The sequence below is a fragment of the Spea bombifrons genome, chromosome 7, assembly GCF_027358695.1.
Source record: "Spea bombifrons isolate aSpeBom1 chromosome 7, aSpeBom1.2.pri, whole genome shotgun sequence".
Taxonomy (NCBI): Eukaryota; Metazoa; Chordata; class Amphibia; order Anura; family Pelobatidae; genus Spea; species Spea bombifrons.
The window spans coordinates 18,874,975-18,886,657 of NC_071093.1; the positions used below are offsets into that span (position 1 = coordinate 18,874,975).

At 44.0% G+C, this 11,683-nt stretch overlaps 1 pseudogene; it reads left to right on the forward strand.

The window, feature by feature from the left end:
* The first annotated feature begins 9,461 nt into the window (after nt 1-9,461).
* Nucleotides 9,462-9,580, forward strand: LOC128502517 (uncharacterized; annotated as a pseudogene).
* The last annotated feature ends 2,103 nt before the right edge of the window (nt 9,581-11,683 follow it).

An 11,683-nucleotide genomic window follows, 5' to 3' on the forward strand; every position in this document is an offset into this window, starting at 1 on the left:
TGTTACTTTAAATAAAAGTGTTAGATTTTTTTATGGTGTGTGTGTGGGGGGGTCATATTCAGTTTCGGCCAGGTAGTTTTAAAGTGTGTGTGTGTGGGGGGGGGTGCCACATACAGGATCCGCCCCGGGTGCCAAATACTCTAGGTACGCCCCTGCTTTTATGCAGGGCATTTCGGATTTATCACCGGTGTCCAGATTCAGAGTTTTCTCGAGTGATGCGATTGGTGTATGTGTGTGGATTGGTGTATGTGTGTGGATTGGTATGTGTGTGGATTGGTGTATGTGTGTGGATTGGTGTATGTGTGTGGATTGGTATGTGTGTGGATTGGTATGTGTGTGGATTGGTATATGTGTGGATTGGTATATGTGTGGATTGGTATGTGTGTGTGGATTGGTATGTGTGTGGATTGGTATGTGTGTGGATTGGTATGTGTGGATTGGTATGTGTGGATTGGTATGTGTGGATTGGTATGTGTGTGGATTGGTATGTGTGTGGATTAGTATATGTGTGGATTGGTATGTGTGTGTGTGGATTGGTGTATGTGTGTGGATTGGTGTATGTGTGTGGATTAGTATATGTGTGGATTGGTATGTGTGTGTGGATTGGTATGTGTGTGGATTGGTATATGTGTGTGGATTAGTATATGTGTGGATTGGTATGTGTGTGTGGATTGGTATGTGTGTGGATTGGGGTATGTGTGTGGATTGGTGTATGTGTGTGGATTGGTGTATGTGTGTGGATTGGTTTATGTGTGTGGATTGGTATGTGTGTGGATTGGTATGTGTGTGGATTGGTGTATGTGTGTGGATTGGTGTGTGTGGATTGGTATGTGTGTGGATTGGTATGTGTGGATTGGTATGTGTGTGGATTAGTATATGTGTGTGGATTGGTATGTGTGTGGATTAGTATATGTGTGGATTGGTGTATGTGTGTGGATTGGTGTATGTGTGTGGATTGGTATGTGTGTCGATTGGTGTATGTGTGTGGATTGGTATGTGTGTGGATTGGTATGTGTGTGGATTGGTGTATGTGTGTGTGGATTGGTATGTGTGTGTGGATTGGTATGTGTGTGTGGATTGGTATGTGTGGATTGGTGTGTGTGGATTAGTATATGTGTGTGGATTAGTATATGTGTGTGGATTGGTATGCATGTGGATTGGTATGTGTGGATTGGTAAGTGTGGATTGGTAAGTGTGTGAGAGTGATGGGTGTTATGCTGTACCATTTCCAATGTATTTTTCATTATATAATTATGCTCTGAAGTACATCATAACTCCCATCACTCTATACTGTTCCATACAGTGGCAGAGCTGGGAGACAGAGGCCTTGCACCCCCACCGCAGGACTCCTGAAAGGCAAATGAACTTCAAAGAGGGAGAGGTTAGATAGTTAGGAGGGGTAGATAGGGAGAAGGGAGTGAGAAGGGGTAGATAGGGCAGAAGGGAGCGAGAAGGGGTAGATAGGGCAATCATACTCCTATCATGCCAAGTCTGCGAGTGCCTCCTGGAATCTGGGTATGCCTGGGCATGATAGGAATGTGATTGCTGTTAACAATTATATATATATATATATATATATATATATATATATATATATATATATATATATATATATATATATATATATATATATATATATATCTATATATATATATTGTTATTTAATTGTTTTGTCCTATTTTGGTGTGTTACTTTAAATAAAAGTGTTAGATTTTTTTATGGTGTGTGTGTGTGGGGGGGTCATATTCAGTTTCGGCCAGGTAGTTTTAAAGTGTGTGTGTGTGGGGGGGGTGCCACATACAGGATCCGCCCCGGGTGCCAAATACTCTAGGTACGCCCCTGCTTTTATGCAGGGCATTTCGGATTTATCACCGGTGTCCAGATTCAGAGTTTTCTCGAGTGATGCGATTAGGTTTAGAGAGGCTGGGGGAGGGAGCAGTGGATTTTAGCATGCACTCATTCCCGATAGGGCCCGCAACAGTTTGGGGGACATAGGGCATTGGAAATTTTCGGAGGTAAGTTAGGACGCATAAGTTGTGGTTATGGGGAATGATTTGGATTCAGGAATGTTGCTTGTTTGGGGGTTAGGTTGCGGTATGCCCTACCATTTCCATGTTTGTGTTTACATTTCAGGGTCCCCCATTTGTTGTGTGCATCATTGCCCACTCATACGTGTACTGGTCTCCTCGGCAAGCCGCAGTAAGGGTCAATGGTCTAAAGCGGGTATGTGTATGTGTGATGGGGTTTTGTCGTTAGTTACGCTGTATATGCGTTTAGGGGTGTTGCCAGCTGTTCTGGTTGTTCATGCTGAGGGAAACAGTATGGGGATCCTGTCTCAGCTGGAGCTAGTTTGGAGGATGTCTGGTGTTAGTGTGGTCGGAGATTATCCCCAGTTTGTGCTGGCTCCATGTCAGGGATAGGGAAGCGATGAACCGTAGTTAGAAGAAAGTGAATAAACTCATGGAGATTTTTATCCAGGGGCATATGAGGGTTGTGGTTAGGCACTTGGTTCTTATAGGGGTTTGGCCAAAGATTGTTTCGTGGTGATGAAAAGGCCCTGTTTCTCGTTGGTGGGGGGGCCCATCCGGCTTAAAGTTTCAATGGATGAGCTTTTGACGGAACCTTACAAGGTAAGTAAGGTAGATGTATCAAAAGAGGGGCACATGAACATGTGGAGAAAAACAGATGAAAATAATAGTGTAATAAATTCTGGTCCAAAAATAATATATGTGTATTGAATGCACTCACAAAAGTGACTTTAAAAGGAAGCTCATCAACAAGACCTTTGCATCTTCTTAGGGTCTGTAATATAGATGAAAAACCACAAATGGTGCAGTAAATACTAGCAGTAATTTAATAAAGAAAAGCAGAACAACTTAGAAACAAGTTGGCATAACGGCTCAGTTATGCATAGAAGCGGTAGGAAAAGTCTCAACCGAGACCGAAGAAGGTAAATAAAATGTCCGTGTGGTAAGTCCGTAGGTCCGTAGGTTAAAATTATGTATATATCTCAACGCGTTTTGCCAAACTAATGTCGGCTTCCTCAGGAGAAATAGAAGTAAAGGCCAACCAGTGTCCTGTACCCTGCAGCGCGCACGCAGCCACACCAGAGATGGCAGAATGAGTAATTCACGGCCAACCGCACATGCGCATGCCACACCAAAGATGGCCGACCGCTATGACCTGCGGCGGACTGCGCATGCTCGGCCCGCAAATTAAAGGGACATTATCCCATTTTCTACTGTTACATGAAATTAGTAGGAGATGGGGGTTTTCTGTCTGGGGCTATGTAAGGACCCTTTAGCTGACTACTCATTGCCTGTCAAACAGATTCTTATCCTGTTTCTCTGGGTTCTGTATGCGATCCTGTGTTTCTCCAGTTCTGACTTCGGCTTGTCTCACGGTTATCCTGTCCTTTCCAATCCTTGACCCCGGCTTCGCTTCATGGCTGTCCTGCTTGCTCCGGTTCTGACTTCGGCTTCATCTCTCGGTTATCCAGACTTCTCCAATCCCTGATCTCGGCTTCATTTTTGGACTGCTGTGCCTGTGTTCTCTCGCCTGCTCTGGTTCGTGCCTAGGTTCTGCACTGTGGTTCCTCGGCTTTCGCTTTTGACCAGTCCGTGCCCGTTACAGTTTGACAGGCCCACTATGGATTCCTCAGACCTCAGTCGCTTATCATCTCGGAAAGAACGACACGATCAGGTTTTGGCTTCTCATGCCTCTCACCTGCTAACCCTGGAAAAGAAGTTGGATACCATGACAGATCTTCTTCTGGCTTTAACTTCTCAGTCTGATCTTGTTCCTGCCGCCTCCACAGAGGCCTCTGCCGCTTCCAGTTCTCCTGTGAATCGTCCCACAATGCCTATGCCAGATAAGGTCTCTGGTAACCCTCTTGAATGCAGAGGTTTCCTCAATCAGTGCCATCTACACTTCAGGACCCAGCCTCGTACCTTCTTCTCTCATGCCATCATCATCAACCTTTTAAGAGGGGAGGCTCTGGCTTGGGCCTCAACACTATTGGAGCTGAATTCTCCTTTATTGGACAATGCCGACTCCTTCATTTCTGCCTTTCAGGCTGTTTTTGATTCTCCAGGCTGTCGCAATACTGCTGAGGTATCTATTATGGACAGCAGGGCAGACGAACTGTCGCTCAGTATGCTGTAGAATTCCGTAACTTAGCATATGAGACTAAGTGGAATAATGAGGCGCTAAGGGTGGCGTTTCGGAGGGGACTTGACGATCATCTGTAGGATGCCATGACCTACCGGGATCTTCCTGAGACTTTTTGAAGATCTCATTGTCCTGTGTCTCAAGTTGGATGCCCGAGGAAAAGAATGTAAGCTAGAGAGTGAGAGAGAGGAGACCTCCTTCTCCTGATAACGCCATCGCTTCTGCAGAAGAACCCATGGAGATTGGTCCCATTCTGCATTTATCCGAGGAGGAGAAAAGATGCCGCAGGGTCCTAGGACTTTGCCTATACTGTGGTCAGAAGGATTATAGAGTAATCTCCTGCACCCGGAAGCAGGGAAACGCCAAATCTTAGTGGAACTCGGAGGTTGTCCACTGAGCATTTCTTCCATCACACCTCCCATTCAAAACAGACGTTTTGTTCCTGCTACTCTCCAGTGGACAGGCCACCAAGTGGCCACACAAGCTTTCATGGATTCGGGTGCTGCTGTCAGGACTCGGGTGATCAGGTTGGGTAGGAGCCCATGTGCAGGAGATACTTGGGGTTCGGTCTGTAACCCAAGGTGCATGATTATGCAAACAAAGACACCACAAGCAGAAATCCAGGTAATCCAGTGTATTTTATGTATATAACAGGACCAGCAAATAAGGGTAATACAGTCTAAGCAAGAAACCGGACGTATGGCAAAATAAAATACCGGTAATAAGCAGGGAGCCCGCTTGGAAGGGCATGAAAGGCAGAGAGCCCGCTTGGAAGGGCACGAAAGGCACACAGCCCGCTTGGAAGGGCACGAAAGGCACACAGCCCGCTTGGAAGGGTACAAAAGGCACACAGCCCGCTTGGAAGGACACAAAGCAGGGAATACACTTGGAAGGACACAAAGCAAGGAATCCGCTTGGAAGGACACAAAGCAGGGAATCCACTTGATCAGAACACAAAGCAGGGAATCCACTTGATCAGGACACAAAGCAGGGAATCCCCTTGATCAGGACACAAAGCAGGGAACCAGGAACAGTACAGGTGCAGAGCCACAGCAGAAAGGTCCATAGACTTCAATACAAAGGCCCTGACTGAAGGGCAGGGCAGGTTCATAAAGGCACGGTAATCCAGGTAAATCCTCGAATCCCCTGTAGAAGATCCTCGCTTACTCAAACGCAACTATGATGTTGGCAACAGAGAATTGTTAGCGATCAAACTGGCCTTCAACAAATGGCGTCGTCTCTTGGAGGGTTCCGACTCTCCTGTTGTGGTTTATACCGACCACAAGAACCTTACATACTTGGAGAATGCTAAACGTCTTAATCCCAGATAAGCCAGGTGGGCATTATTCTTCACTAGGTTCAACTTTCGGGGTATGCGTAACACCCTGTTCCTCCTCCAGTGGATTTATTGGTGGCCCAACATGCGCAGAGACTTACAGGCATGTTCCATTTGCGCTCGTCATAAAGTCCCACGTTCTAAGAAGTCTGGGTTGTTGTGCCCCTTGCCCATTCCAGAGAGACCATGGAGCCACATTGCTATGGACTTTATTACTGATCTCCCAAAATCCGAGGGCAACACCACAATCTTAGTGGTGGTCGATTTGTTTTCAAAAAGGCTCACTTCACTGCTTTACCCAAGTGGACCAATAGTGTTATCCGACACTGTTCTTATGGAGTGAGGCTTTCTGGGAGTTGTAGGCAGTAAGGGGGTATTGGTCTCCTGTTACACATGCGGCATGACAGAGCCCCCCAACAATTCACGCACTCTGGGAGTGACAGGGAACCGGACGACCGGGGTGCTCACAGTGGAAGGCACAGACACATGCTGTGGCATATACATCTCGGGCTGGTTCCCATGTCCTTTCTTCAGGCCCATATCCTTTCCAGTGTACAAGATACTCGAGACGACCGCGGCAGATACGTGAGTCAACAATCTCTTGTACTTCATATTCTTCGTCTCCGTTAACCAATATAGAAGGTGGAGGAACCACAGGCACGGAAGGGACAGACGGAGGTTGCCAGGGTTTCAACAGAGATACATGGAACACCGGATGCACCCTGTACTGAGGAGGAAGAGTCAGTTCCATAGCTGCTGGACTAATCACCCGTTGGATGGGAAAAGGACCAATGTACCAATTAAGTTATCCAGACTTCTTCAATCCCTGACCTCTGCTTCGTTTTTGGACTGCTGCACCTGTGTTTTCTCGCCTGCTCTGGTTCATGCCTAGGTTCTGCACTGTGGATCCTCAGCTTTTGATCCTGACCAGTCCGTGCCAATTACACACCATCCTTTTTTATTTTTAATTCTATAATATTGGGGGGTAAGACTTGTGGCTGCATATGTATGTCTGCCAGTGTTAGGCCTGTCCTATCCTGTTCCCTGCCCTGGGCCTCAATACCCTACCTTACTCTAGGGAATAAATTATTTTTCATTTTTTAATATGAAGGGAGATCGATCTAGGAGCTGGGTATAACAGTCTGCCAGTGCATGACCTGTCCTGCTCTGTGCCTTGCTCTGTGACCTTCCCTGTGCCTTAGTACTCTTCCTTATTATGGGGGGTCAATTTTTGTTATTTTTTGTAATAAGGGGGATTCAGTCTATCTGCCAATGTCTGCTCTGTGCCCTGCTCTGCTTCTGCTACTGTAGCTCAATTTTCTTTTGCAATTTGAGTGATAAATATTCGTGTTCTATATTCATCTGAGCAGAACTGCTGGGAAACAAAATATGTTCCCTGAAAACTAAACAACTTTTTTATGAACTGATTTTGCTTGGTTTGCACAAGCCACTAGACCAAATCCAGCAATTATTCATTTCTCGTAGGCTCTTTGACTAATCAGTTATCTTTCATCATACCTAAATATTCCCATTGGAGGCACTACAGGTTCCTTTTCTCCAATCTATTTCTGGATAATTAAAATCCCCTGTATTTAAAGTTCTCTCTAGTTGAGAAGCCTTTTCTATTTGCATTAACAGTTGTGATTTGTCAAGATCACCAGTGTTTAGTGGTTTGTAACAAATATGCACTATTTTTATCTGGGCAGTTCTATCCCAACTGGGACAAAACGTGTGAATGAGGTAAAGTGTATAGTCCTGGGCCAGGAGTAGGTATAGCAGATACAAGAGATTTGGAAATTTGTTGTGCAAAAATGGAAGCTCCAAAAACAAAACAAAAAGGTGATTACAACAAGCATCATCAGTATCTGTGGTTTGAAACAGATTGAGAAGGTATCAGTCGAGGCGAGAGCGGTACTTACTGCGACGTAACCCTCCATCACTGGGGCCCCTGGAGAGGCCTGAGAGCCAGCCTCCTCCTTACCGACTATGGGCCCAGGCCTTGTAGATACTTCTGTGTGTGGACACAGGGAGTCCGTTTCTACTGATTTTTCCCAGGTTTTACTACTCAGAGTCTCAAAACTGTAATGTCAGCTGGACATCCTGTTGTAGGAAGAAGTCTGATTGTCTTTACATTGGGTGCATTGTTGATTGTATAGATGTGAAGTGTTTCCCCTGTTATTGACTGTGTGAGTTAGCCCTTGTCTGAAGACCCCTTGTACGTATGACTAGGTGTCACTGCTGCATACCTATTTATCAATTACACAACAGGTAGCTGGTAATCCTGTGAGCTTCTGTTATCTCTGTGTCCTAGCCATTGTCTGTCTCAAGCCAATTATATGTCTATCATCATTCCATGTCTACATCCCCAACTAATGTCATTATTTATGTCCTTCCCCCGGATATTGTGTTGCAGGATTTGATCTAATTACTTCCTGATGTGGTAATTAGACCCTGTGATAGTTGTCTTGCCCCTTTTCTTAGTTGTATATATAGGTCTCTATTTGGTTTAAATAAAGGAGTCCTGTTTTCACCTTAAAATGCCTGATGCTTGGGGTGGGCAGCTATGATCCTTTATTGTCTTTTCCAGGACAATAGCCACACTGTGTAGCTAAGCTGCGGATAGCCACAGTGCCAACACAGCTCCGGTGCAGCGACGTCCCCCCTTCTATCTACAACGCTGGTTCTGCCTGGCACTGAAGGGGTCAATTGTTGCTGTCGTGGCAGGAGGAAGCAACGCTTGGCGGGAGTACCCAGTTGGGATACAAGTCGGTCCCGTCACAGTTACCTTGGGTGCAGCTGAGAGAGGGCTCAACATTAGGGAGTGCGAGGTCTGTCACTTCAGACCTCACTTTACTGCTCCCTAATCACTATGCACCGGAAAATTATGCTGAGCGCGGGGATATGATAATCGCACCTCCACGCTCTGCATCAATAGCCACCGCGTAGTGATGAGGGAGACAGACCTCGCGCTCCCACAACTGGATGGAGGATGAGGTAGGAGATGGGGAGAAAAGGGTGTAAGGGCAGTGTATGTGTATATATGTGTGGGTTTGTAAGCTTGTGTGTGTAAGGGCAGTGTATGTGAATATGTGTGTGTAAAGGCAGGTGAACTCTGATCTCTGACAGCCGGGGAAGGTCCGCGCGAATCGCGTAGACATCTACAGACTGCCCCGGCTGCACACCGGGGACTCAGAAGCACCGATAAGTGTGTGTGTGGGGGGGAGACAGGAGGATCCAGGTCCCCTGCAGCTGCGGGGGATCTGGATCTTAGTCGTCTCATAGTCAGACCTATTTGAGGTCTGATTATAAGACGATTTGCTCTGAAAAAAACCTTGTCTTATAATCGAGCAAATACGGTATTATCTGATGGTTACCAAATGATAAAAGAGTTTGCATCGCCTCCCCTTTATGGCATATAGAAGGGGTGGTACCATTTGGGATCAATTGGTCCATGCTGAACTTAAAAATGTTAAATGTGATAACTCACAGCGGTTTTTGGGTTTAAAAAAAATGTGGTAATTTCCCATGTTTAGGTTGTGTGGCCTGTCCTGATATATTGAAGGGGGACAGATTTAAACACCCACAGAAAGATAAATGGTATAATATTAAATCCCATTATACATGTGAATCATCCTATGTAGTTTATATACTTACGTGTCCTTATAAACTTTTATATGTGGGAGAAACTACACAGAAGATCAAAAGTAGATTTTCCAAACATAAATCCACTATCAAATGAAGAAAATTGGATTTACCGGTCCCATCACATTTTGATGAGTTGAAACATAAATTGACGGACCTTAAATTTCGTGTTATTGAACAGGTATCTAGACCTAAACGAGTGGGTGATCGAGTTAATATTCTAAAACAACGTGAAGCATGGTGGATTTATGAATTGGATACATTATTTCCAAATGGACTCAATAGGGAATTGGATTTAATGCCATTTTTGTGAGCCTACGGCCATACCATCCTGAATACGCCCGGTCTTGACTGATCTTGGAAGCTAAACAAGGCTGGGCCTGGTTAGTATGTGGATGGGAGACTACTTGGAAGTACCAAGTGTCATAGGCTGTTAATTTGTGTGAAAGCCTTGCCCGAATATGAGATATTTAGGATGATTGTGAATCAAATTATTTTGGAAATATATACTTTTATATGATGACATTCTTATTTATTAACTTAACCTCTTTTAGATTCTGTTTATTTCAGCTCGACTGATGGTCCTGTAGGTTTATTTAATGCTTCTTTGTAAATTTTGAGATTATGAAATATTTGGTGCAGCTGCGTTGACAGACTGATCTTTACTATTGTATATTATCATACCACAATTTTGTTACAGTAATATCTGTAGATCATATAGTGTCTGTTTTTGTAGTACAGTGTTGATTTTAAACGTGTGTACACTTTTTTGATATAATAGATATATATTTGTAGTATATTTATCACTTCACTTTCATATTTATTCAGACTTTTAATATAATGATATTTATTTATATATTGACTGGCTATGCTTGCACTGTCACTTTATATATAGACTGGTCAGTTTGCACTGTCACTTTAAATTGTTATGTAGGATCGGGTGTGTCCGATCACTTGTTTTTGCATAAATACTTGAGTGTGTGCACTAATGTTTCTAAGGCTTGAGAAAGACCTGTGTGTCAAAGGTTGCCTGTGTGAAATAAACTCACCTTATCATTTGAGTGCTGAGCCTCTGCTTCTTTATTTTGGATTTATTGAAGGACTTGGTGGTACCCTGGCTCGTGCACCATCTCATTACTGAGTGCTGCATTCCAACCTTTCTTTCTGTGTAGTCATGGTGGACACCTGGCTGGCTCAGTATCATGGGAATTGTGGTTCACAGCTAACATCTGCAGCTTTATCTACTAACAGCACTTCCCACGATGCTCAGCCAGCATCGTGGGAGTAGTATGTCTGGTTGAGCCTCATGGGAATTCAATTCAATGTGTTGGTTATTTTTAATTGGCATCACAGTGCTGACAAAAATGAAGTGTGTTTTAAGTGGCGATGCAAGCGCGACACTGTAAAGTGCAATTGCTTGTATTGGTGAGTTCCGCGATAGCGATAAAAAAAAAAAAGTGTCCCTCTTTCACATTTTGAAATGATGGGAGGTATGGGAATGTATGGAAGTCTGGTTAGACCACTGCAGAGTTTAGAGAGCCAGTGCAGGAGCTGACTGGCAGCAAGTATATTTGTTTGGTCAAAAGCATCTCCTGCTTGGAAAATAGTTGGGTATTGGGCAAAGGGGCAAATGCATATGAAGGGGTTTCTCTGTTTGCCAGTGGGACAGTACAGATAATTAAAGGGATCTATCCACTAGCATGTGGATCACTGTTTAATCCTGTTATGTTTGCTACTCTTAGAATGTTGGAAATTTGTTGTGTAGTGCATGAAGGTGGGTTTCAAGAAGATTTTCTCCAAGATCGCCAACACAGAGTATTTTGCCCCTCCAAATGTATGCATCTGAGGTATCAATGCACTCATGTTTCTCAACATAAATTGCTTTTTTCAGAAGTAGCACCTAAGATAACGTGCCTAGTTAGCGATCATAAATAATGGTAAAAAATGCATACAAGCTCTTGTCATTAGAGTGTGAAATTTCCTTGTCTTGAAGTAGATACACAGAAAACAAACCTCGAGAAACCCTGAAACCCTAATTATAAAATAATGCACATTAAAGTGTACTTTTAATATGCATTCTTCTGTGAGGTAGTAACACAAGAGCTACAATAAGGGTGATTTTTAAGATCTCCCAAGTTGGTTCTTGATCCCCACTGCCCTCAAAGTCATGAAAGTGGGGCAGCTACCTAGGACTGTGAACCAGTGCCCCAAAATCAGGGCTGTCCATTGGGAGGTAGGCATCCTGTTTTTCATGGGACAGATACAGTTCTCAGGCACTGTACCATTGAGTTTATTTTGCAAGCAATGGGATCATGGGCCTGTTGGGCCTTAAACTGGCAAGGCAAATTGTATTTATCAGTCTGGCCCTGCAGTTAATAATTACATAAATCATTTATTTTTGCTAAATTTTTGTGACTTCAAAACTAGACTGCAATTAACATTTTTATCTTCAGGGCACATTCTATCTGAAGAGGAATACAGCACTAGCGAGATAAAGTTTTACTAATTTTATGCAACTGTTTCCAGCTTTTAGAT